Below are 25437 nucleotides of genomic sequence, written 5' to 3'. Positions count from 1 at the left end.
TCAGTCAGGGTTCAATCCAAGAAATGGAACCAGTAGAAGATATGTACTCAGTGTTTTATCACAAGGAATTGGCTTACATGCCAGTGGGGCTGGCTAGGCAAGTCCTACGTCCGAGGGCGAGGCTGTTGGGAGGGCAGGCTGGCGCTCTGAGGCACTGTAGCTGTGTCCATGGGCAGAATGTCTTCTTTTCTGGAAAGCCTCCATTCTACTCTTAAGGACTTTCACCTGATTGGGTCAGGCCCACCCAGGTGATCTTGAATAAGCTCTCTTCCTTGGAGTCAACTGATTAGGGGTTTTAATCACAGCTACAGAAAACCTTCACTGTGACAGCTAGATTTGAATAAATACCTGGGGACTATAGGCAAGCCGAGCCAACACATGCAATGGACCATCATGGAGTAACTCCAAGAATTAAGGAAAAGCCACACGGAAAGGATCAGGGACTATTCTAGAAGTCCAAATAGTAGGAGCCCATGGGATGCTTCTTCTGGGAGCCCTGTTTAGGGAGAATAGTTCCAACCAGTTTTGATCTCATGTCATTTCTGCTCCAAGTAACAATTCCTGAGTTTCTAGGATGCCTACAATTCAATTCAATACTCACAGGGCTTTCTTCTTTGCTCCCCCTTTCCCCTTCTCACCACGAGGACGCTGGGTCCCAAGGTTACTGATACATTAGTCGTTCACCCCAGCCTGCAAAACACACACGATAGGTTCAGAATTGCTGCCTTGTACCCCTACCCACAGAAAGCACTCCGAATGCAGGTGAAGGTTTCTTCATTCTTTTTCGGTTCCCAGACTATATCCCACTATAGGTGGGCAGTCGGAATATGGTGTTCAAAAGTTGCCACAATTACTCTGTGTGTGTGTGTGTGTGTGTGTGTGTGTGATGGTATCATTGTGACGTACAGCCCAGTGCATCCATTTCTGTTCGAGTTCAAAGTTAGGATTTGCTTCCTAGACCCTTTTAAATTTATTTTGTTCTCTTAAAACATTCCCAAGTTTCAAGCATTGGAGGCTTTTCGTGTAGAGGGTGTATAAAGACAAGTCTCCGTCCCTTGTCTTTAAGGGACTTTCTTTAAGGACTTTAAGGGCTTTCTCAGCCCACCCCACGGGAAAACATTTTTCTTTGTTTCTGGTTTATCTTTCATGGGTTTCTTTTTAGAAAAAGACACAAATACTATATATGTTCCTCTTCCCTCATGTTTGTTACACAAAAGCATATTATATATATATTTAAACATTTTTAAAAATCGTGGTAAAAATACATTGCATAAACTTACCATTTAACCACCTTAAGTGTTCAGTCCTGTCAAGCATGTTCACACTATGGTGTGACAGACCTCTAGAACCTTCCATCCTGCCAAACTAAAACTCTACACCCATTAAACAACAACTCTCCTCCCCTCTCCCTCCAGCCCCTGGCAACCACCGTACTTACTGTTTCTATGAAGTCGACTACTTTAGGTAATGGAATCACACAGCATTTCTCTTTTTATGACTGGCTTATTTCACTTAGCATACCGCCCTCGAGGTTCTGTATACATCATTTGTACCTTGCTTTGTGACTTAATATTTGCTGGAAGTCACTCCATATTCCTTTTTGTGGTTTGCATAGGACTCTGTTGTATGGATTTACAATCATTTATTCAGCCAGCCTTCTGTGGATGGGCATTTAGGTCGTTTTCAGTATTTTCCTGTAACAAAAAATGTCACAGTGAATAACCTCTTCCATATGTGATTTTTATTTGTGGAAGTGTATTTTCTGGGTAAATTCATGTATGGGGGATGGCTGTGGCAGAGGGTGGAGGCATACATAGTTTTGTTAGGTACGCCAAATCCCTCCGTTGGAGGCGTGCCTTCCAGCCCCCCCTCCAGCCATCCGAGAGTGCACCTGTTTCCCTGCAGCGTCTCCAGCAACGTGTGTTGGTAAGTTTTTGGATTTTTGCCAATGTGATGGGTGAGAGACAGTGTCTAAGCTCTGCTTCTATTTAGCATTTCTATTATGTTAAGTTCAATTGAGCATCTTTTCACGTGTTTAAGGATTACTGGTACACCTTTGATTGTGAGTGACAAAATAGAGTTACCCATTGTGGGATTTTCCTCTTCTTCTCCCTCAACTTTTAGAGCGGAGACTGCACTCTTGACAACCGTACTCGCTCTGCATAGAAAAGAATGTAAAGAAGGGAACAATTTATTGCTGTTATTTATTTATTTTTTTCTATCCAACATCCAAGTTTTCCCTTCTTAAAGCATCGCAATCTCTCTTTTCGGGAAATGGCCCGTTATGCAGAGGCCGCCACGGCCAAGTCCGCCTTCCCGCCCCCAGACCGTGATGGCGGCAGACACAAGCAGCCAGGCATGGCTCCCTGGACTCTGGAACACGGGCAGGTGGCTGCAGCTCGGGGAGGTCATTTGTCACAAGTAGCACCTTCTTCCATCAGCTCGGCTATAATTTTGTAACCCAGCTCTCCCAAGATTGCTGGCTTCCTGCTCCTTCTGAGCCTGCTATTTGAACCCTGATGGGGCTTCCCAACCTTCCAGGTAACTAGCAGCTTCTGCTTCTGCTTCTGCTACCCAGAGTCAGTTTCTGTTGCTAACTCTCAGAAATCCAGAATCGTTCCTTCTGCTGACCATAATTATTGAGCTCCTACAAATGTATTGTTCAAGGCATGAGCAGTGCAGCTGTGAACAAAACAGAAATGTCCTGTCTTCTTGGAGCTTACATTCTGGTAGGGGAGACAGACCACGTGGGAGAGAAATATGGAAGATAGATGGAACACAGGGAGGGGGGTCAGTGTGTTGGAGAAAAAGGAAGCCGAGAAAAGGGACAGGAAGAGGGGATTGGGTTGGCAGTCATTTTAACTGAGGTGGCTGGAGAAGGCTGCATGAGAAGCTGACAGTTGACTGAAGACTAGTAGGAGCTAAGAACACAAACCATGCAATACAGCCGGGAGGAGAAGCTTCCAGGCTTGCGAGCAAAAGATGCACTGGTGCTCAGGCAAGAATGTGTGATATATTTGAGGACATCGATGTGCCTAGAGATGGGTGAGCCGGGGGGGGGAGAACAGTAGGTGACATCCAGGAGGGGGGGACAAGGGACGGCCTGGCTTTGCTGGCCACTTATATAATTGTCAAGACTTGCGACTTTCCTCTGATGAAACTGGGAGCCATGGAAGGACTTGAGCAGAGGGATGGCATGATCAGACTTCTCTAACAGGGTCCTTCTGGCTCTGGAGTGTAGAATAGACTAGAAGAAGCAAGGTAGGCAGGCAGGAATACTAGTGAGAGGACAGGAATTATGTGCTTCCGAGCAGGGTGGCAGCGGAAGGTAATACCATTAAAAATGTAGTTGACGTTTCTCCCCATCCCACCTGACGTTGTGGTATATGCTCTCTGCGGTACAAGTGTATGTTCGGGGGATTGCCGTAGTACGAAACACAGATTTAAATTTCCTGCTGCAGACTAGAAGTCCTGCTGAGTTCGAAGGAGAAGAGATCCCCACGGGTGGTTGGCCATCAGGCTCTCAACTGTCCTCACAATAACAGGCAGAGTGGAACTATTATTATAAAAGTAGAGAGGAAGAAATGGAGACTAGTGGGGGGAATCAGACCAAAAAAAAAAAAAAAAAAAAAGCAAAAAATGAAAATGCCAGTTGTCCAAAAGCCACGAGAAAGGATAAAATGAGGCTGGGCTAGGAACTGGGAGAGACAGAAAACCTGAGGTCTGTATTGGAAAGAAAGAGAAGTCAGCTAAGAGAAGAATGGAGAAGAGAGGGGTCCTAGCAGGCGGTGGGAACAGCGTGTACAAAGGCCCTGGGGCAGGAATGTGTGGCTCAGCCAGAGAAACCTAGGGAAGGGGCTTGGATTTTCCTCTAAGCAGCAACCTCTGTTCATCTCCAGTTTCACATGCATATGCATGTGCCGCGTTAGCTCCAGTTCAGCTGTTTTGTTTTTGGGGGTAGAACGTGGAGCCATTTCTTAATTGCTCTATATTTAGCTTTGTTTAAAAATCTATAATTTAAAAACCACTGAGGGCTGGGCTGGTAAATCAGCTTCCATGGTCCATTTACTCTTTGGCCTTGGCTGCTGTGCGAGCCCACCAAGGTGACAGCGTGTGCCAGTCACGATGGAAGTGTTTGTTAGCAGAACATCTGCTCCCCCAGAGCTGGCCTCGGTCTAGTTGCCAAACCCCAGAGCTAATCCCAGGGCCCCTTGGTTTAGTTTCCTATGGGGGGGGGGGGCAGACAGGGACAGCAGAACAGCTGGGGCCTAGCGGAGGGAGGCGGCGAAGAGCATCACGGGTCCTGGGTCGTTTCAAGTCTGGGCTGTGCTATTTAACAACCACGTCGCTGGCCATCTCGGGGCCTCAGTTTGCTCACCTGTCAAATGGATTGGCTGGAATAAGAGGCCCTAGATTTAGGAGGCATTCTTATTTACTGTTCGTGGGGGTGCCCATTGGCATAGCTTCTCAAGGGTCATGTGACAATATCACGATTTTATTTTTACTTTTTTTTTAAAGATTTTTTTATTTATTTGAGACAGAGAAAGAGAGAGAGCAGAAGCGGTGGGGGGAGAGGCAGAGGGAGAGGGAGAAGCGACTCCCCACTGAGCAGAGCCCGATGCGGGACTCGATCCCAGGACCCCGAGATCATGACCTGAGCCGGAGGCAGATGCCCCACCAACTGAACCACCCAGGCGCCCCGACAACATCGCAATTGTAAAGGCACATTCTCTGATGCAGCAGCTCCAGCTCTAGGAGTCTTTCTTCCAGATGCACTCACACTTGCACAGAGAAGCAGGGGCGAAGATATTCACACCAGCACCGTTTGTGATGGAAGCAACCGAAATATCCATCAGCACGCAGCTCGTTATATAAACTGTGATGTGTCCACACAAAGGCATAGGACGCAGCCTTTGGAAAGAACAAGACAGGTCTCTACGTAGATAAGGCACGATACCTAAAGTATCGTTATGTCAAATGATGAATGTTGTGTGTATTTGCATTTTTAAAAAAGACGATGATATAATATGCTTGCAGGTGCATACGGCATCTCTAGAAAACGCATAAGGGATCTGGTCACAGTGGTTGTCCTGGGAAACTGCAGGACCGAGCGGAAGGGAGGGTTCCTTTTCATGGTATATTCCCTTGGTATGATGTGAAGCTTTCCCCATAGGCATGATTAAATCAATACATTAAATTAAATTGTAGAATATTTTAAATGCCTGCAGAACCAGATCGGCAACCTCACTGACCAAAATAGGCTGAGTATAAAATGTCAGGGAGCAGCGGGGATGTTGTTGAACTGGAGTGCTCAAGTCTACCCAAAGGGACAGTTGTCACTCAGCCAACTTAATGGCGGTGGTGGCTGGAGGGGGGGGTGGGGCGTCAGTGTGGCCAGACCTGACTTCTCAAGAGAGATAGAAATTCGCATGTTAATGTGAATTCTTCTGATGCTTAAGTGTTTACAACTGATTTACATGGTTATAAAGCCAGACACAGCACTGCGGGTCCAAAAAGTCTGGGGCCAACGTTTGCTCCTGCTTACGTCCAGTTTGTGACTGGTGTATTAGGTGACTTTCAAGTGTCCTTTCAATGTCACCCATCCTTGTGCCCAGGACACTTTCAACATGCATGTAATGGGTCTTCTTCCGGTTAGCGCAGATGATTCTTTAGACGGTGGCCCAGCCAGTAGCACCCAGTGATACCCACACGCCACGCCCGGTAAATGAGAAAAGCCCTGGGCTTTGGTAAACGTGGGATGCTTGGCCTGAGACATTCAGCCTTGGTTTTCTCATCCATGATATGGAGACAACCACCATCCTGTCCGCCAGTGGTTGTGAAAATCAAATAAAGAGCTGAGTGTAAGGGTGCTTTGAAAAATGACGGGGCATGGATATGACCTTGCTTCAAGGACACAAGCCTGGGCCACCAGCGCCAGGCCTCCTGGTGAATTTCCTTCCTGTCTTGTGCTCCCAGGGCCTCGGGGAGTTTGCAAAGCCCCAGAGGAAGTTCAGGGAATCCAATATCACACACATCCAGACCCCAATACTACCCCAGCAAATTCGCAAACCCTCAGTGGATAGTGAGACACGCATACCCATGTTCCAGCACACATCCTTCAGACACCCTAGAACGGAAAGGCTGTTTAATTAAGAACTGGGCTCGAGCCCAGAAAGAAGTTATTTTCTACCACCTGTGAAATGACTTGACACAGAAAAAAAAAAAATGTTCAAATCGGAGTGGTATGGAAAACTTGTACGCCAGGACAGCGATTTCTCAACGAATCCCCGCTTTTGCCACGAGTCTCAATGCACTTTTATGGTCTACATTTATACAGCGGTGGGTAAATAAGGGCCTCGTTCGGCGTGGCTGAGGTTCTGAGCTCTGCAAGAAAGATGTGAGAATTGAACGGGCGATAAATAATGTATTAAAAAGCAATTATTTATCTCCTTCCCTCTAATGGCGAGTAGCTGCCTGCTTCCCCCTTGAATGAATCTGTTTCCTAGCTCTCAAAAAATAATAATAACAAGAAAGCCAGCCTCTCCACGGAAGAAGACTGATTCTAGAGGATGCGTTGCCCGGTGCACAGAGGCGGCCAAGTGCGTGGAAGGGGAGTGCCGGTCAGCAAGGAGGAGGGCGGTGATTATGTATTCACACAAGACTCCCCTGAACAATCGGGGAAGAGAAGCCTCAAAGACACACATGAAAGTTGATGTGAAGGGGAGACGCTCAGCCGTGTCTCCCCAATTACGGGACTGGTGCAAGTCTGAAGAGAGCGAGCTCTTTGTATAAAACACTGGAACGCAAGCCCACACCTGAGCCTGCGAAGCCCCCCTGCGCTGACGGATTGAGGTGCGTCTGCCTGATGCAGGGGCTTGAGGGGGAAGTGACGCTACATTTCACATCACTAATGAATTCGCAGCCCGGCATCTGAGAGCCTCTCATCTCCGCTGCCTGTCTCTCCTCACCTCCTGTCCAGCCAGCCTCGGGAGGACCAGAGCAGGACGGTTGTCTGTTGCATGCCAGGCTCTGGGGGCCTGCAGACATTCCCTCTTTCCCACCTCACATCAGCCAAACCGGTGAGGAAATGGAGATGCTCGCTTGGAACCAGAAAGAGACAGCTTCAGGATTTGAACCCGGGACTGGCTACTGTTGGTACCCAAATTCTTCCCACTGAGAAAACCTTCCGGGCTTCTCGCTGTTTAGGGGAGCCCTCAGACTCGGCCTTCAAGGTCTCAACCCACCTGTCCCTTCTTCTGTCAGCAATTCTGCTCCAACACAGCCTGCCCACTTAACCATTTCTGGAATGTTCCTTAAAGCACCTTGCAGATGCCCTTTACCTGGGATCCTCTGCCCTCGTCCTTCCTCTCTTATCTTGCTCACGGTCTGCCACGGCTCTGGAAAGCCTGCTCTCTCCTCTTCTTGGTGGGGTCTCCTGCCTCTTACTATGGTTGATTTTGTGCCTGTCTGAGCCACAGCCTCTCCAGGCCCAGACTTCACAGAGCTTGTCTGGAACAATGACCCATTTTCCTCTATTTTTTGTTCAGCTGCTACACTCGGCCTAAAAGAAATGGCTGGGTTCTAGACCTACTTTTGGCAGACTTTGTGACGGTCGATGGGTGAGGCAATGCTTCCTGGTCTCACTTCCCCCATTTTGACGGAGGGAACCATCCTTGTCCTGCTAATAGAGCTCTTGGTGGGAAGGGGGTGGTGGGGAGACAGACAATGAAACGATGAATTGCAAACAGTGTTTTAAACTCATCAGAGACGTTGTGTTATTATAAATATTTCCATGTTTTGAATTTTCCTCCATCACATCTTGCCCTTCAAATGTTCCCAGGGAAAGGATGCTGGGGAAAAGCATGCTCCCAATTTTTATAGATGGGAAAACAGAAACCTATAAAGGCTTAAGGAAGACACAAAAATAGAAACAGAGCCCCGGGAGGGTCTTTAATGTCCTAACTTCTTGTTTTTTCATTCGATTACAGGGTCTCGTTAATAGTCCTGCTGTTCTTATTCTCAGAGAAACAGTAATTTTAATAACGCAAATCCAGCATGCTCTTACTGAATAGCTACTTTGCTCCGGAAGGAGATTCAAGGGCCTGGACTGGCTCAGGGAACCTCAGTGTATTAGTTCCAGCCTAAGAAACAGAGCCATAGTACGAGCTTCAGGAAGGAGGCAGGACAGCCCAGTGGTTGGACATCTGGGCCACCTGCCCCTTAGTCCTGTTGCATCCTTGACCCGCTGGGCAACAGTGGGCACATTGGTTACTTGCTCTTTGTCTCCATTTCTTTATTAGTTTAAGAGCATCTCTGAAGTCTTAATCCTCATAAAGCGCACGGAACAAAGCCTCGCATCAGTGAAGGGTCCATAAATCCTACTGTTTGCCCGACAAATCTTTGCTAAGTGCCCACAATTTACTAGGCATTGTTTTGAGCACTGGGCATCCGGCAGCGATCAAAACAAAATTCTTGCCCTCATGGGGCTTCTAGTCACCTAGGGAGGTGGGTAATAAACGCATAAATGGCTAGAAACACTCTTAAGTAATTTGGTTAGATTTTCTTAATAACTGGCATTTTATAGATTATGGTATTTTTCATTTGATTTTATTGGCAGAGAATGTGAACACTTATGGGGTCATTGATTTTATATTTCTATATGACTTCCCTTCTAAAGATCCCAAATTTATTGTCAATGTCTCGTTGCCGATTACTCACTGGAAAGCAAGCGCCCAGGAGAAAACAGTTCTGCTATAGCCTGGGACGAAAACCAGTTCGGGTTTCAGACACTGAAGGGTAGAAACTCAGGGTGTGCTAAAATAGGGTTTGCAAACGCAAATGTTTGCTGAGCTCAGGTGAGTCATATTAAAAAAAAAAAAAAAAGCTGGCCAGACCTGGGACCAGGAGGTCACTGTCACATGGGGAAGCGGACCCAGTGTGATTGGATTTTGTGGTCTTTTTCAAGACCGGAGCAATCCTGAGTTTTTGTATAAAATGTCCTGATGTCTGTTTGGAGGCAACAAATTCACCTTTAAGATGAAACCATCAAACTGGACCAAGTGTAGATGAAATGAAACTCTTCTGCAAGCCAAGATCAGCCCGAGAACCACCCGTGTGCAAAGATCCTCGGTTTAGATCATTGGGCGTAACGTTCAACTTTGTCCGAAACTGTCCCGCCTTTGGAAGACACCGCACTTGTCTTCGGTTGTCTGTCTCTTTTCCTGGCGTCGTCCGTGACAGCAGGCCTTGTGAGCAGATTTTGCACGCGGAACCGTGGCCGGACCCGAGAGCCTGGTATGCTTGGACACTGAATCCTCTCCCTTGCTCCAAAGCAAGCCTGCTCTCCAGCGGGCCTTGGAGACCATCTGCGCGCGGGGAAAAGAACCAACTGAGTAACCACTGCCTCTTTGTCCTTCCCATCTTTCTAGTGATGTTTGCTTTCCTTGCATATTAATGTGTCCCTCAGCAGAACGCTGACATCCAAAAGGGACCAAGTGTGGGGAGTAGCAGGAATGCACAACGCAGTCATAGTCCGTCTGGCATAATACCGATGAGACCGGAACCCCTGCGGTCTCCTCTGCTGACCCCAGACATCCAGGAGACTTTGGCTCTTTGTTTCCCGAAGACGACAGGATCAGAGTAACTGGTCACCCTGTCCCAGACTACAGTCCGCCGCACGGCTGCGCTGGGCTCCATTCTGCACCACTGGTGAGTGACTGGCAGAGAATTCGGGGCCGGCCCTGCATGTGCGTGTGAGCCAGTGTTTATTCCTGTGTTCTCAGAGCCCACTGAGGCAGCTCTGAATCGCACCAAGCTTCTCAGGGCTTTGGGCTCTGGCCTTCGCCAAACAGAACTCGGGGGGGATGCGTTCACGTTTTCGGTGCCTGTATTTCAGAGAAGCCCTTCAAGTAACCTCACAAATCTCCCCATCTTCTAAGGTCGAGGTTCTGAAGGTTGAGAGTTCTTCTGGAGCACTTGGAGGGCCTGAGAACACAGGTTTCTGGCTCCCCTGCCCCCTCCAGATTTGGGTTCAGAAGGTCTAGAATAGGGCCCGAGAAACTCCCATTTCTGGCAAGTTCCCCGGGTGATGCCGGAGCAGCTGGTCCAGGGCCACACTTTAGGATCCACTGTTTTAAGGGATTAGCAAACAGGTTTCTTTTCTTTTTTCTTTTTCTTTTTTAAAGATTGTATATTTGAGAGAGAGAGAGAGAGAGTGAGTGGGGGCATGAGCAGGGGGGAGGGTCAGAGGGAGAGGGAGAAGCAGGCTCCCTGCCCAACAGAGGGCTCCATCCCAGGACCCTGAGATCATGACCTGAGCCGAACACAGATGCTTCACGGAGCCACCCAGGGGCCCCAGCAAACAGGTTTCTAAAAAGTCAGAAATGCCTGCTTTTAAAATATGGGCTGCTCTAAATGATATTTAGAAGCTTCTGGTCTGGTAGAAATCAAATCAGGATATCTGGATTCCAACCCTGACCCTGCATTACCAGCTCTGTGGCCTTGGGCAAGACGCTTGCCCTCTCTGAATCTCAGTCTCCCCGCCCCCATCCCACTGGAAGCTGAGAATAATAATTCCAGCCTTCCTTCTCGAACAGGGGTGTGGGGAGATGCCAGTGACCTCAGCCATGCACGTACTCAAGACTGTCCATGCAGGTATGAGAGACTTCTATTGAGACTGTAGGCTCTTGGGGGCTTGTTTCTGGTCTATTCATGTTTTTCGATGTGTGAGTCCTCTGCTGGGAGACTTGTAAGGTGAAAGACCCTCACAATTTGAGACCGTAAGGTTCGTTTTCATGACGCATCAGTCTTTACTGAGAAAAAAGTCACTGTGACTTTCTCAGTCTCCAGGAACCCCTCCCAGCCTGAGAAATGGGTTCACTTGCTGAAGGAGGCAAAGCTCTCAAAATAACGGCAACTCGTAGATGGTCTTAACAGAGCGCTCCTGCTCATGGGTGGGGGGGGTGGTTTTAAATATTATGTTCGAAAAAAGATTGTTGAACTTGAAAAATAATTCGGCATCAAGGGAGAGCTTAATTAGACCAAGACAATAAGCAGATGTTAAAATCGTGGAGAACACCATGGGGTCTCTTCAAAATGGCTGGGATTTGACTCACTGAGCAGGTCTCCAGCCTGCTTCTCCAGCACAGTGGACAGAAACTCTCCCATAATCAGCTCTTGATTTCTTTCTTGATTATAAACAGACATTTCTTTTCCCTGTTGGCTCAGCCCACACCCATGCTGGGCAAAACTAGAATATTTTCTCTTATGTTTCCAGGCTCTTTTGCAATTTCAAACCCGGAGGCTGGGCTGAGTTGGCAGTTGGGTGTCTGGTAATCTGACCAGGGGCTGCAAAGGGTAACAATAGAAATGAAGGGAACAAACTCGGCCATGAGATAAGTTGAATGTCCCACTTCCTGCTCCTAAGTCCCAGAATCTTCCTAAGCCAGTCTGTGGCTTAACTGGCCCGTTGATTTCAAGTGTTCTGTGTGCCTAATATAGGCCATGTAGAAAAAAAATTCTATAGTCAGATTGATGATAAGTTTACTACTATCCCTCAATTCTCAGCTGTGGAGTGGGTAATTTAATTACAGCAAAGGGGGAAAGAATGTGAAATGATCCCTGCTTTGCATTCTGCCACCACCGATTCCACATCCATGTGTCAGCTGTTGCTTTAATCAAAGGTTAGTGGTGTGACATTGTGTGTTCGGAGTGATTCCAAGACTTTCCCAGGGTCTGGATGGAAATTGAGGTGGAAAGAACTGACTTGGAATCCTGAAATCATGGCATGTTCCCATCAGAAGAATGTTTAGAGACCACTGGGTCCAACTTCCTTATTTTACAGATGGGGAAACTGAGGTCCAAAAATGGGGAAGGACGTGTCCAAGTTCACTTGGGTTTTAGTGAAAGGATTATAGAACTAAAAGTCATAGCTGGGAGGGCTTCAAGGTAATCCAGTCAATCTTCCCATTCAGTGGATACCCACCAGGTGCTGGAATTCCCCTCTGCTGCTGGAATGCTTCCTGTGACGGGGCACTCACTGCTATCCCGGGCATCTCATTTCCTTTTCCGATGACTGGAAGCATTGGAAAATCACCATTTTATTTGTCTTCCTGTGGTTTCCCTGTTCTATCCTAGGGGACACATGAATAAATCTCAATCTTTCCTTTAATTGCCAGTCCTGTGGATAATCGAGGCCATCTACCATGTTTTCTATAAATCTCTTTTCCTGCCCTAGGACAAGCATCCCTTATTCCTCCTGAGATTCGCGTCCATTCTCTCACCACCCAGTTGCTCTGCTCACATTTATCTGCATCCCTCTTGAAAGTATGATGCCTCAAACTGAATGCAACCTTCCTGTGGTCTCATTAACATGATTATGTCCTTTGTTCTAAAGACTTCGCATCTCTTAATTCATCCTCAGATCACATTGACTGCTTTCCAGAATAAATCATTTAGGGCTGTTTGGTTGTAAGTGATGAAAATTCAATTTGAAGCAGCTTAAATGAAAGTGGGAATTTAATGGCTCACGTAACCACAGAATCAGAGTTGAACGTCAGGTATGGCTGGATCCAGGGGCTCCGGCAACATTCGCCTGAGGGAGGTATCTCTGTAAATACGGCTCAGCTTTTCCAACTGTTGGCTCCACTGCCAGGCGAGATAAATGCCAGCCACGTGGTCCTCGTCCCTTGGGGCTGCTATAACGATATACCACAGACTGAGGAGTTTTATAAACAACCGAAATTCATTTCTCACAGTTCTGGAGATGGGAAGTCTGGCGTCGGAGTGCCCGTGTGGTAGGGCAAGCACTGTATTCCAGGTTGTAGACTTCTCATTGTGTCCTCACATGGTTGAAGGGAACTCCCAGGATCATCTTTTATAGGAAACTAACCCTGTGCATGACGCCCCCACCCACGTGTCTTAAGTACCTCCCAACGGCCCCACCTCCTAATACCACCATCTGAGAGCGTTAGGATTCTAATGGATGAATTTTCAGAGGACACGTTCGCACCACAGCACATGCTAAACCTAAATTTTCAAAGCTCCCAATACACGGGAATAAAAGAGAGCAGGCCTCTGGATTCGTTTGCTAGGGCCCCTGTAACGGATACCACACTCCAAGTGGCTCAAACAACAGAAATGGATGGTCTCACGGTTCTGGAGACGTGAGATCAGAATGTTGCCGGGATTGGTTCTGGAGAAAAATTTTTCCTTTACCCTTCTAGGCTCTTTTGGCTGGTCTATTCATTAAATGGACATAAGACAGATTAACAGGAAAAAAAGTAATTTAATTACCTATTTATGGGAGCCCCAGAAGACTAGGAGCGCCCCAGGCCTCATTGAGGCTTGTATTGCCATCCTGAGCTAAGGAGAAAGGGGTAGGGGTCTGGGGCTTCCAAGCGGAGGAAGACAACTGACAGGAAGACGGGAAGAGTAAATGTGTGGTAAACAAGTGTCTGCCAGGCCACGCAGAGACCACGGGACACAGAGAGGTGTTTGGGGTCTGGGTCTTGCCGGGCTTCCCCACAGCTTACCATACTTAGCCCGTATTCTCTGTAGTTATGTCCCGTGATGGTCTCCTTCTGGACCAGACCCTTTAGTAAAATCATCTAAGCAATTAATGGGGTGGGGTTAGGGGCAGGGGCGGGCGTGGTAAAAGCTCTTGCTTAGTCTTGTTGGCCTTGATCGACGTCAGCTCACAGTAATCCACATGCCAACGCGGCACGTCTTGGGGAGGTTCGTCCTGAACCCCTTCTGTTCCTTCTGAGGGCCGTGAGGAAGAATCCATTCCAGGCTCTCATGGAGCTTCTGGTGCTTTGCTGGCAATCTCTGGTGTTCTTCGACTTACAGAAGCATCATCCTCACGTCTTCATTTTGGGTGCTCTCTCCGTGCACACCTCTTCGTGTCCCAATGTCCTCTTTTTATAAGGATGGCAGCCATATTGGATTGGGGTCCACCTTACTCCAGTACGACATCGTAACTAATCACGTCTGCAACAACCCTGGGCCCAAATAAAGGCATAGTGGCACATTCTGAGGAGTACTGGGTGTTAGGACTTCAACATATGAATTTGGGGAGGAGGGGGACACATTTCTACCCTCAGCAGCCTCTTCCATGACGGCTCTCAAGAGACCAAGGACTCTCAAGGCAGCAATTCATGGATCTCTAATGAATCACCCACACCCATCCCTGAACCAATTCATCGCTGCGATGCCAGGATGAAGACATGTCTTTCCCTAGAGTCAGCGGTGGAGCCAACACAACCCAAACCACGGGGACTGAGAGCCGGGGAGGGGAGACACTCGAGGACAACGATGGTGCCCTTAGAAGAAGCATGAATGAACGCCAGATATGCAAGAGCAGTGGACCTTGACCGCACGAGGGAAACCGAGCAAGCCAGAAGCCATGACCCAGGGGCTGGGCAACAGCTGAGGCTCCAGAGCAGGCAACTTAAAGGACGGGCTTGACTTTATCCCATTAGAAAGAAATCGTTTGTGTGTGTCGTGAGTCAAAAAGGACAGGGGAGCTGCCCGACTGGTTTCCGTTCTTACAAGTAATCTTGCAAGCGGCGCTGGCTTTTGGTAGTTTCGTGTTTTGCATTCATTTCTTTTCATATTGGAAGATTAAAACAATAGCTTCTGGTGATCATCCCACATCTTATTGATTAAAATCCTTGCCCGAAGACCTTCCATCTCACTTTTCAGCCTGGCGTGATTTACTTTTCTTTTTACTCCCTGTAACATGTGATTAACGCTGATCTCTGGAGTCCCGGTGAGCTGAAGCTGGGTGTCAGGTACGATTTGTCAGCTTGGAAGTATAGATTATTTTATGTTTCTCGAACTTTGTGGCCAAGGGAACACAGCTCTCGATTGTTAAATCCATCCACACTTTCCCCTGGGCTATGAAATGCCAGAAACATTAAATAGCCCACTTAATGCATAACCTCATTCTGTATGCTTGACTATTTTGTTTTTAATTTTTCTTCCCTTTCCCGGCTGCTCACATGAAATGGGATCAAAGAAAAAAATTATCCTCACTGGATTTTGTTAAAATATTAATAGGTTAGGGTTGACTGGCTAAATTGAATATCTTTGCTGATCTCACTTGCATGTTTAACTTGTGCTTAGGAAAATATGTTTCCTAGGTGATAACCTTTTATGTACTAGCCTGACTTCATTGAAATGCATAGAGATAAAAATATGTCACGCTCAGCGGCTATGCTATTCTTGTGTGGCCCTGTGATTATTCAGATGGTAATTGACCCCCACCTGTAGACAGCTCCTATTCTGTAGTCAATCATTTCATTTGATGTTAAAATATGTGAAAGTACAATTATATAATTTACATTACAAATCATTCTGAATGCCAGGGGTCTCTGAACCGCTGATAAATGCAAAGGAACCGGGGGTTGGGGGAGAGAACCCCGGTCAATAAATGAAGTGAATTACACCGGGCGAAGGGTTCCACTTTTCTTATTTGTGTCCGCAGCAAGAGCTTTTGTGCATGTGTCATTGAAAAAGTAGCTAGGGCCTTCTCTCTGCACCGTAAATGGCAGGCTTTTAGACTAGCCTTTCTAAGGATGTCTCCCCCTCTTCTGGCAAAGAATCGCTTCTCCCGTTAGGTAAAGAAGTGAGGGCTTGTCGGGGCCAGAAGGAAAGTGGCTCTATTAAAAGGAAGAAGGCGTCAGGTGTGGGAGGTTAAGGTGGATCCTTGGTGCGGAACCCAGTCCAGGCACGAGTGGTAGACTCGTAAATGAGGCTTACGTGTTTCCAAAGCCCAGATCTTGGCCGTTCAACTTGACACTTGCATTCGTATTATTGGGACTTATGGCCATTATTTATCTTGTATTTAAGATGTGCCCAGCACTGGGTTAAACATTTCAGATACATTATCTAGGTCACCCTCACAACACAGCCCAATGGAGTCGGCCTCCTGACGGTACCCTTTTCCAATGAAGAGAATGGGCACAGTGGTTACACGGCTTGCTTGCTCAGGGCCATGAAGTTAGCAGGTGGGAGAGCAGGGTGGAGGCAGAGCCGGGCTCGGGGGCCACCCTGCTCTTCTGGATCAGACATCAGATGCCTCCGGTGACCATGCAGGCCTGGGAAGGTGCACAGGACACAGTCTCTCACTCAGTGAGGCTTAGGGGAGAGCAGGTGAGGCTGGGCGGCAGTGGGGATCCTTAGTGAGGGTGACCCAAGTAGCGAACTCACCAACCATAGAGTTTCCGGTGGACATGGACAGTCTATCCACTGATGGGAAGCGGAGGGCCGACACCAGTCCTGCTCCATGGCTTGCTGATGAGCTAGCCTTCAAGAACTCTCGTCGGCCAGGGGAGAAGGCATGGCTATTTCTTCTGTGGATACATAATTCTTGCTCATTTGGAGCCACCCAAAGTCAGACTCTTGCTCTTTCTTCTGCCACATTCCAAAGCAGCTGGGCTCTGCAGTCCCAGGGGACCTCTGGCTTCCAGAGTGGGTGTGGTACTGGTCCAGGCCCATGAAAGAAAAATCTCCACTCTCCCCACAAAGTGATTTTGGGCTCCTGGGGCTGGGTTGGTTGCTGATGTGGACACCTGATCCTAGAAATGTGCTGGGAATCCTGCCCTGTTGGCTAAGAACCACAGGTTTGCTTCCAGGGCTCCCGCAGGCGGGAGCTAGCTTCTCAGCGACATCCCCTGGCAGTCCTCAGGAAGACTGCACTTCCGAGTGCGTCACCTGGAGCAGATGCCCATCATGGGGCAGCCACCTTCGTGATTTTTATATCCCAGCCTCCTATACACTTAATCACTGAGCATAATTGCGAAAAGCACAGAGTCTACAGACAAACACCTGGGTTCAGATCCCTGCTCTGCCATCCACTGGCTATGAGATCTAGGATGAGTTAACCTCTCTTTGCCTCGGTTTCCTCATTTGTAGTAAAGTGAACACAAGTGCCTGATTTACACAGTCTCAAGAATTCAGAGTTAAATTGCAAATCACTTGGAACGATGCCTGATAAATGGGAAGAGTACGTGGGAAGCGTTAAACAAATTTGCCTTTTTTCTTCAGTAAGGATTGTCTTGTTCACCCGATTGTATATGCAACCTAAATTTATTTCCCATTTTTTTTTTTAGGCATGGAGCCTAACACGGGGCTTGAACTCAGGACCGTAAGTAAGATCAAGGCCTGAGCCGAGATCAAGAGATGCTCGACCCACTGAGCCACCCAGGTGCCCCTATTTCTTATCATCTTAAAAAAAAAAAACCAGCATGTACTTGTTAAATATTGTTTTAAATTCTGTCCGCGGACTCCCAGTGGGCTGGGCATTGCACTCTGGGGAGCCCCTCCCCCAAAAAGAGTCAAGTTCCAATCCCTTGGCCTGGCATTCAAAATCCCCCACAAATTGTCCCCCACTCACCTTGGCCCATTGTCTCCCACTGACAACAAAAAATGTAAAGTTGTTCTGTTGTTTTGTCCAGAGGCTGTAGAGCCAGCGGTTAAGTACCCAGGTCTAGGGTCCAATGACACGGGTTTGAACTCCAGCTCTGCGCCGTCTTGACCAGGCAACATCATTACTCAGCCCCGTGTCTCAGCTTTCTCATTCGTAAAATGGGGACAGTAATAGAATCTACCTCATTAGAGAGCTTAAAAGCATTAAATGAGTTAATTCGTGGAAGTACTTAGTTCAGGGCTCGGCCAAAGCGAGTGCGAGAAGGGTGAGCTAAGCCAGTCTTTGGTATTTTGGTCACATTGGTATGTTAAATAAAAGCCCTTAAGCCTGCGTAATGGCCCAAAGAATGAAGCAGCGACTTCCCTGCCCAGGCTCTGGGAGAGCTATTTGGGGAGCTCCAAAGCCCTTTCTCCCCCGCTGGAGACAGCTCAGCCGAGAGCCAGAGGCTAGGGAAGCGAGCTGATCTGGGAATGAGCCGGCTATTCCTCCTTTCAATCAGAAATCCCGGCAACAGAAATCGCCCCTCCGTGAATGAGCCAGAGGCTCTGGCCAGGGAAAATTTCCCAGGCACTTTCCGGAGGCTCATTTTGAAAGTGAATTGAGACATTATCTTTAATTAAAGTGGCAATCTGCCCCCCATGAGTTTCTCATCCCTAGATGCTCAAATGATGGCCTCTGCTTTGTCCCCTCCCTGTCTTCTCTACCTCCTTTTAATTTCAAGCCCATCAGAGGGCCAGTTTACTAAATTGGTTTTAATGGAAATTTAGCCAGCATGAATAATAATGAAATGTAAAATTATTCCTCAGCTAATGAACAGCCAGCGGCTTTGGGGTTAATCGTTTGCTTCTGGTGTCGGCTTATTTATATTGAAATAGAATTGTAATAGGATTCCAAACTAAAACTGTTTCATCTTCTTGATCATCGCTTCCCTTAGGGTTTATTCTTTACCATTAGTCATTGTTCAGTAATCGCTCCCACTCTGCACCTACGTGTGAATTAATTAATTACCTAGCTAAACTTGAGTGGTATTTTCTTTAAAAGACAGAAAACTTATCTTACTTTACCTTAGCATTGTGCTTTCATTCCAAAGCTCTCCATATGCACAAAATTATCTTCTTCACTGATCTTGACACCAACTGGCCATCTTGATCAGTGGGGAATCAAGGGGCTCTCGCCACCTCTGGCTGCCCCCACAGGTCCCCTCAGCTGCCCCCCAACAGAGAACTAAGGGACAGACAGCAGAGGGACTGTCCATTTCTAGAAACTCATTTTCCTTCCCAAGGATTCAGGGTCCCCATTTAAAAAGGCGTGGGGTTAGATCACTAGAGCAATGCTTTTTAAACCTGTGGAGGTTGTTCAGGAGTTATTGCTGGGGGACATCGGTGGACCAGGGATCAGTTACTCGTTCGGGGGAGAACTGGTCCTCCAAGCAGTTCTTTCTTTACAGACAGGTTTTCTGACTTGAGTTTTGTTTGGAGAAACAAAAAGAGCAAGAGGTGAAGGTGACATTATTAAAAAAAAAATTTAGACATGGGCCAGATTCATAGTTCCCAAATTTGGCTACATCAAAATCACAAAGGCAATGATTTCTTGGATATAACACCAAAAGCACAGGCAGCAAAAGAAAAAAAAAATGAACTGGGCTATCAAACTTAAAAGCTTCTTTGCATCAAAAGACACTATCAACAGAACCAACAGGCACTCTTCGGAATGGGGCTGCAATCGTATCTGATAAGGGATCAATATCCAGAAGGTATCAAGAGTTAGAAGCCCAACAACTTTAGAAACCCAAGCCGCGGGTTCAGGAATGCACAAAAGACTTGAATAGCTATTTCTCCAAAGAAGATATACAAAGGTCCAAATAAGCACATGGGAAGATGCTCCACACCCCTCATCGTGGGGGAAATGCAAATCAAACCCACAAGGAGATGCCATTTCACACCTACCCACTTACCTCAAAGGGTGACCACCAAGACTGGGCAACAAAATACATGGAAAATATTTAGCACAGTGAAACCTTAAATCAATTATTAAGATGTCAGTGAGTTCACCTGACACGTATTGAGCACCTGCTGTATGCCAATAAGATGTCCCGTATCTGGGTTATAGGGACCACGTCCTACCAGTGAGCTTGCAAGAGGGCTGGGTGGTGAGGGGGAAGGTAAAGTGATAATAAAATATGAAAATGTTTAAAAGCAGGTTCGTGTCTGATGACAGGTATTTCTATTGGGTTGTTCTGAGTTTTTCTTCATTTAGAAAGACCAGGATATTGAAGGGGGAAAAAAAAAAAAGCCGAACTACCCTATCTCTCAGTTTTTAAGACTGTGTCTCATTCCTAAAACCCCTGGAAGTGAATTGAGCACTGGCCACCTGAATCAGGCCTGCGTCTGTTACACTCATCTGGAATTCACTAGAAGGCCAGACCGAGGCACTTTCTGCGGGCCCTCAGTGCAAGGTGGGATTAGGTTGGACCGTCCGAGCAGAAGTCAGGACCAGCCCTCAGCCAAGCTGCCAAGTGTTATGAGCTTAATGTCAGTCCCTGAAGGGGTCCTTGGTGTCTGGTTCATGCCTTTCACTCTGTGGCTAGGGAACCCGTGACCCGGAAAAGGGAAGGACCCTGAGCAACGTTCAGGGATTTATGCCGCAGAAGGGGGTGCGCTCATGATATTCTGCTCATCTGTCTTTGTACCTTGCCCTGCTGAGAACCTATGTCCCCATGGGGGTTTCTGCCTCCCCTGTTGTCAGCTGACCTCCCCTCCAGTCCTTGTTAAAACTTACTTTTCCTTAATCCTGTTCCTTATAACTGTTAAACATGATTCAAGAAGACAATTTGGGTGACAACCTTTATTTCTCAAGTGGGCAGTCTCCACTCCCAAGAGTTGAGTGAACGGCCAAATGGGGCAGAAAGCAGGAAGTGCATATAGGATAAAGAATAAAGAAGGAGGAAGAGAAGAATAGAAAACGAACAAGGAACAAAGAAACTAAGTATAGAGCCCAGAGTGGGTTGGTTTGGGGTCTGGATAGACTGTGTTTTGGTCTGCTGATGTGGCACGTGGGCAGAAGCAACTCCATCTTGGGCCTGGAGATTTCGTTCAACATAACCGTTTGCTCATTCTGAGTCACCTGGAAGGGTCAACTGTGCCCTCAGTGGGGGGACCTGGTAGATTGGTCGGAAGGACTTTCTCAGGCTGGGACCTGTGATTTCCTCAAGCAGCCCCGCACAGGCTGCCCTTGCCCTCTCCCACAATGCACTGCAGCTTGGCCAACCCTCAGTCTGTTAACAACTGTGGAATGGAAGGGCCCAGAGATTCCTGAGTACCTGCTGACCAAACTTACCAGACACTCAGTGTCGTCTAGCACGCTTGCACAAGGTGGGATTCCTAAGCCCTTTCCTTGGAAACTCCAATTCAGGAGAATGCATGTGGAAACGGAGACTCTGATGTCTGACCCAGCATCCAGGTGGTTTTAGACATTGTCTAGCTAAATCAATATATCCTGCCTTTTCCCATCCTTCCAAAACGAGAAAATTGAGCCCCAAAGGTAAGAAAGAAGTAATATTTTCAAGTGTGTAAAAATTGTTCTAGGACCCACCTACCTTTGAAAAAATCATGTATTCTTCTGCTCGAGAGCTTGAAGGAAGACCATAGAAGGATAATCATTTCTTTGTCACTCACAACCTTGACAGCTGGACGGCTCTTTCTCTTGTCTCTCCTTCGGGACAAGCATTGTCATTTTCCTCTGGCAACGACTTCATAGTCACCCCACCCGTGAGCCCTCTTATAAAAACACCCCCATGTCAGTTCACAGGGAGGAGTAACATCGTGCCCGGGAACAAAGCTCTCCTAAAATTATCAAAGAAAAACATCAGCTCTAAATATATCATCCATGATGAGCCTTCTATTTTTGACCCATTGTTGTATGGCTTGATATCCAGGAGTTATTGGTGTGCTAAGCTTTGCTGAAATTAGACTGCAGATATTAAAAGCCATTAATGTTCTTCTCTTTAGCTTTATTTATTTATTTCCAAGTTTCACAAGGCAATTACTTAAGAGGCCTTCAGAAGAAATCCCGAGAATCATTTTCAATCAGCAGAATGAAAATGTCGCCTTTTGTGATTTGGCAAATAAACGACGTGTAGAAATAACTCCCTTATATGCCGCTGTGTACTATTCATTAAGGGCTAATTGCCGTGGTCTCTAAATGAAATATGGCAAACGGTGCCACTTCCGTGCTGGTTTGTTTAAAATCTGCAAAGCTTTATTATTAACACTATTTAATTATGAGAATGTCAGCCACGGAGAATCCCAAACCCACTCTTTCCCTTCATCGTTAGCAACAGGGCAAAAATGAAACACTTTCAACAATGAAGGGTTCATATTTCAAGCTTATACAGTAGCTGCTAAAAGGCTATACTCAGAAAATCAATTTTATTAAAGTCCTCCGAGCACTAAAGGGACTTGCATGCAGCTGAGCAATTTTAAAAACATGTCCAGGAGCCGCGACTTTTTGATTCATGTTTTTAGCGGGATTATTTTGGACTATTTTCAATATTGTCTCCTTGCAGTGGGGTCACGAGTGATTTGGGGAAGGGGCAAGCAAGGCAAAGGGGACATGTCCTCACAATGTCTCCCTGCCTCAATTTCCATCAGGCCGGGGATCTGTGGAACAGGCAATCTAGAAGAGAGAGACAGCGTGCAAGATCGGGACTAGGGGAGGAAGGGCAGGGAGGGAAGGGGGACAACATCTTTCCGGCTTCCTTTTATTTTATTTTATTTTATTTTATTTTATTTTATTTTATTTTATTTTTTCATTTTAAACTCAGGAAGATCTTAGCTAACTATGGATCTCAGCCACAGCTTTACCAGCTCGGGCTTCGAAGCCCTCACGGAACCTCCCCAGCGAGGCCAGTTCTGCTAACCCTTCCAGAATCATGTGTCGATCAAATTCCTTCCTTCGCAATTCATTTACTGCCTTCCTACCACAGTCGTCAACGCTCCTGGCTTTTATCTCTGAACTCTCCTCTTGGTGATTTGTGTGTCTTTTCTCCTTAAAAAGGTCTTGAGTGTTTGGAGGGCAGAGACCACAGATCCATCGCCTAAGAACCAGGAAGCCAACCAACTCTTGCCCTGAGCGAGCCTTTCATCTTCAATTCCTGTTTGTCCAGTTGCCTGTGTCTCTTCTCCCCAGCCTTTTTTGCAAAGCCTTCGGTAAGCCGTGGCTTACGTCACCCGTGTTCAGAAGGGTGCGCGGCACACGGCAGGTGCTCAGCCTATGCGGGCTGAATCCACTGGTGATTTCACAATCAGCGGCTCCCTCTCTGGCTCCCACCTAGCGTGGCCCGGGGCTTTGGTTTAGTACGTACACAGTGATTTCTATCTGTATTACTATTTTAGTGTTTTAAGATCATGTCGTATTTTAGTAGTAGTGTTTTCAGGCTAGTTGGCAGGACGACATGGGAACCCCAATCAGACGGCCTGAGTCTGAACCCCGATGTGGATTCTTTGAGCCATGTTCACTCCCCAAGGTGGATTATTGCCGACTTTAAGGCAAGAACTGGGCCTCAGGCTTCCCAGTGTCTCCCCTGGCTTCATACCATGGTAAAGAACCAGGGTTTTGCCATCATAGAGGCCTTCGTTTGAAGAGGGATTTCATCTTGTATGCCTTGTGTGACCGTGAGCTCCTCCCCTAACCCTTGCAGGCTTTGGTTGTCTTATGTGTAAATTATGCATGATAATGTCCGTTCCATTGGGTTGTTCTGAAGATTAGAGGGGATGAGTTATGCTGGGTTGGGTACATAGCAAGCTCTATCAATGGAGGCTTTTGATGACGTCATCAAGCACACCATGGCTACTGTTTGGTTTGCGGGGGTGAGGGGGCAGGGTGAAGGTTTCAGAGTGAAACTGTGGTGGAGAAGCCGGGATATTTGAGTCTAGTCCCAACTCTGGCTGTGGGCAGGGCCTTTCACATCTCACCTTTATCATCTTTGAAACAGGTGCAACCCCATTTGCCCTGTTTGCATCCCCCTGTTGTGAGGCTAACAGAAAAGACTAGATCTAAAAGGAATGGCCCTGTGCACAATTACTCCGCTTCTATCTAAAATATGTATCTGCTGAGGGCTTGGAGCCCTCAGTGGCACCTACCGCTGTGAGGACATGTATGACCTAAGTCCTGCCCCCTTATAAGGCCAGCCCTACCCTAACAATGCACTTAATATTTATTGAGCACTTGCCGTGAGTTGACCCTAATTCCTGGCCTCTGCTGGTTAACGCATTTAATCCTCGTAACAAATCACTATGACAATATTATTTCCACTTCTCTTACAGCTGAGGACATGGAAGCTCAGAGAGGGAAGGTGATTTGCCCGGGATCACACAGCGAGTGAGTGGTAGAGCTGAGATTCAAACCCAGGCAGTCTCGCTCTTTACCGCTCTCAAGCTGTTTGTTCCGAGGTAAGCAGCTTCCCCTCTCCGGGTCTCTGAGTTCCCTTCTCAAGACGAGTGGACAGTCTTCCCCCCATGTGCCTTGGATTCCGGAAGGCCTCAGGGACAGAGGAGAGGAGTGGAAAGGGATTTCAGCAGGAAGGGTGGGGGAAGGCCAAAGGGAGTAGTATTCCATTTTAATAAAAACAGAAAAATATTTTAAGTTGTCAAACCATTAACATTTTCATACACAGCTCCCTTCCTTGTGTGGATATTTACAAAGAGCCTCCCCAGTCCAAGGTCAGATAAAAATCGCCTTATCCTCTGGTCTACTTCTTGCTTTGGTTTAGTTTTACGTTTATGTCTTTAATTGGACTGGAATTTATTTGAGTACAGGAAGTGAGGTGAGGCTCTAACCTTGTATTTTCTAAATAGTTAATCAATTTCCTTGGCACAGTTTCATTCAATCATTATTAATTTCCTAACTTATTGGAAATACCTCCTTTATCAAACAAATGAATATGTAAATCTGAGTTTGTTTCTCAACTTCCTCTTCCTCTGGGGATGTCTGTCTACTCGTGTTTTGATACCACAATGGCTGTTGCTCATTGATCAAAATTAATCCATATCCAATGTCTGCACTTTAATAATACTCAAAACCGAGAACTTTGGATGTGAGGTCAAAGACAACATGGACCCATTACCGTCAGGACTTTGCATGCCCGGGCAGTCTTCCGTCAGAGTAGTGCAGTGGTACATCAAGGCTCTGGAAACATCGTTTGCCAATTAGTCATTTGACTCATTGTCCAAATGGCTGGTGGGAAGTCTTGGCAACCATCATGAAACATTTGTAAAAGATAAGGGTCAGGTGGAGTGCTAAGAACGTGGTGAGCTCTGCTGGTTTCTGAGAGCCCGCAGAGGCATTTAGAGATGGGTTTCCATGTTCACCCAATGTCATCCCGAGATACAGACTTGGGCTGAGGAAGCCACTTTGCGATCATTGGAAATCCACCTCAGTGGAAAATTCCACACATTGCAGGGAAAACGTCCAGCGAGAAATTCTCTGGCTGTCTGCCTCACCCTCAGGGCTGTTGTCCCTTCATCCCATAGAAGGTATGCATTGGGAAGCTTTGGAAGACCCTTGGAGTTTGGAGCCAGAAGTCGTGCTGCATGAAGGGCCACCATTTACCTTCTGAAGAACTTTGGACAAATCTCTGATCTCTGTCATCCTCCATTTCTTGCTCTGTAAAACGGAGATAGTGGTTCCTGCCATCTTATACAGCTGCCAAGATCAAGTAAGACGATGCGCGTGAAAACACAATACTTTGTAGCCTCACAACTATCAAGATGATAGTTGTGAGCACTACACCTGGACCATGATTCTTCTTTAGGATTTTTAAAATTTATTTATTTTTGAGAGAGAGAGAGCCTGCATGCATGAGTGGGGGGAGGGGCAGAGAGAGAGGGAGAAGCAGACTGTCCACTGAGTGGCGAGCCCAACGCAAGGCTCAGTCCCAGGACCCTGGGATCATGACCTGAGCCCAAGGCAGAAGTTTAACCACAGAGCCACCCAGGCGCCCGTGGACC

General features: G+C 47.0%; 1 long non-coding RNA gene across 1 annotated transcript; it reads right to left on the bottom strand.

Moving 5' to 3' along the window:
- Nucleotides 1–21242, bottom strand: LOC123000798 (uncharacterized). The gene is made up of 5 exons (XR_006409056.2): nt 21027–21242; nt 2085–2158; nt 1439–1694; nt 602–690; nt 1–496 (listed from the first exon to the last, which is right to left on the bottom strand). It is a non-coding gene; the product is annotated as an uncharacterized LOC123000798 (long non-coding RNA).
- Between the last annotated feature and the right edge of the window lie 4195 nt (nt 21243–25437).

Source organism: Ursus arctos, unplaced genomic scaffold (assembly GCF_023065955.2).
Source record: "Ursus arctos isolate Adak ecotype North America unplaced genomic scaffold, UrsArc2.0 scaffold_19, whole genome shotgun sequence".
Lineage (NCBI taxonomy): Eukaryota > Metazoa > Chordata > Mammalia > Carnivora > Ursidae > Ursus > Ursus arctos.
This window is presented reverse-complemented; position numbering and strand designations above follow the sequence as displayed.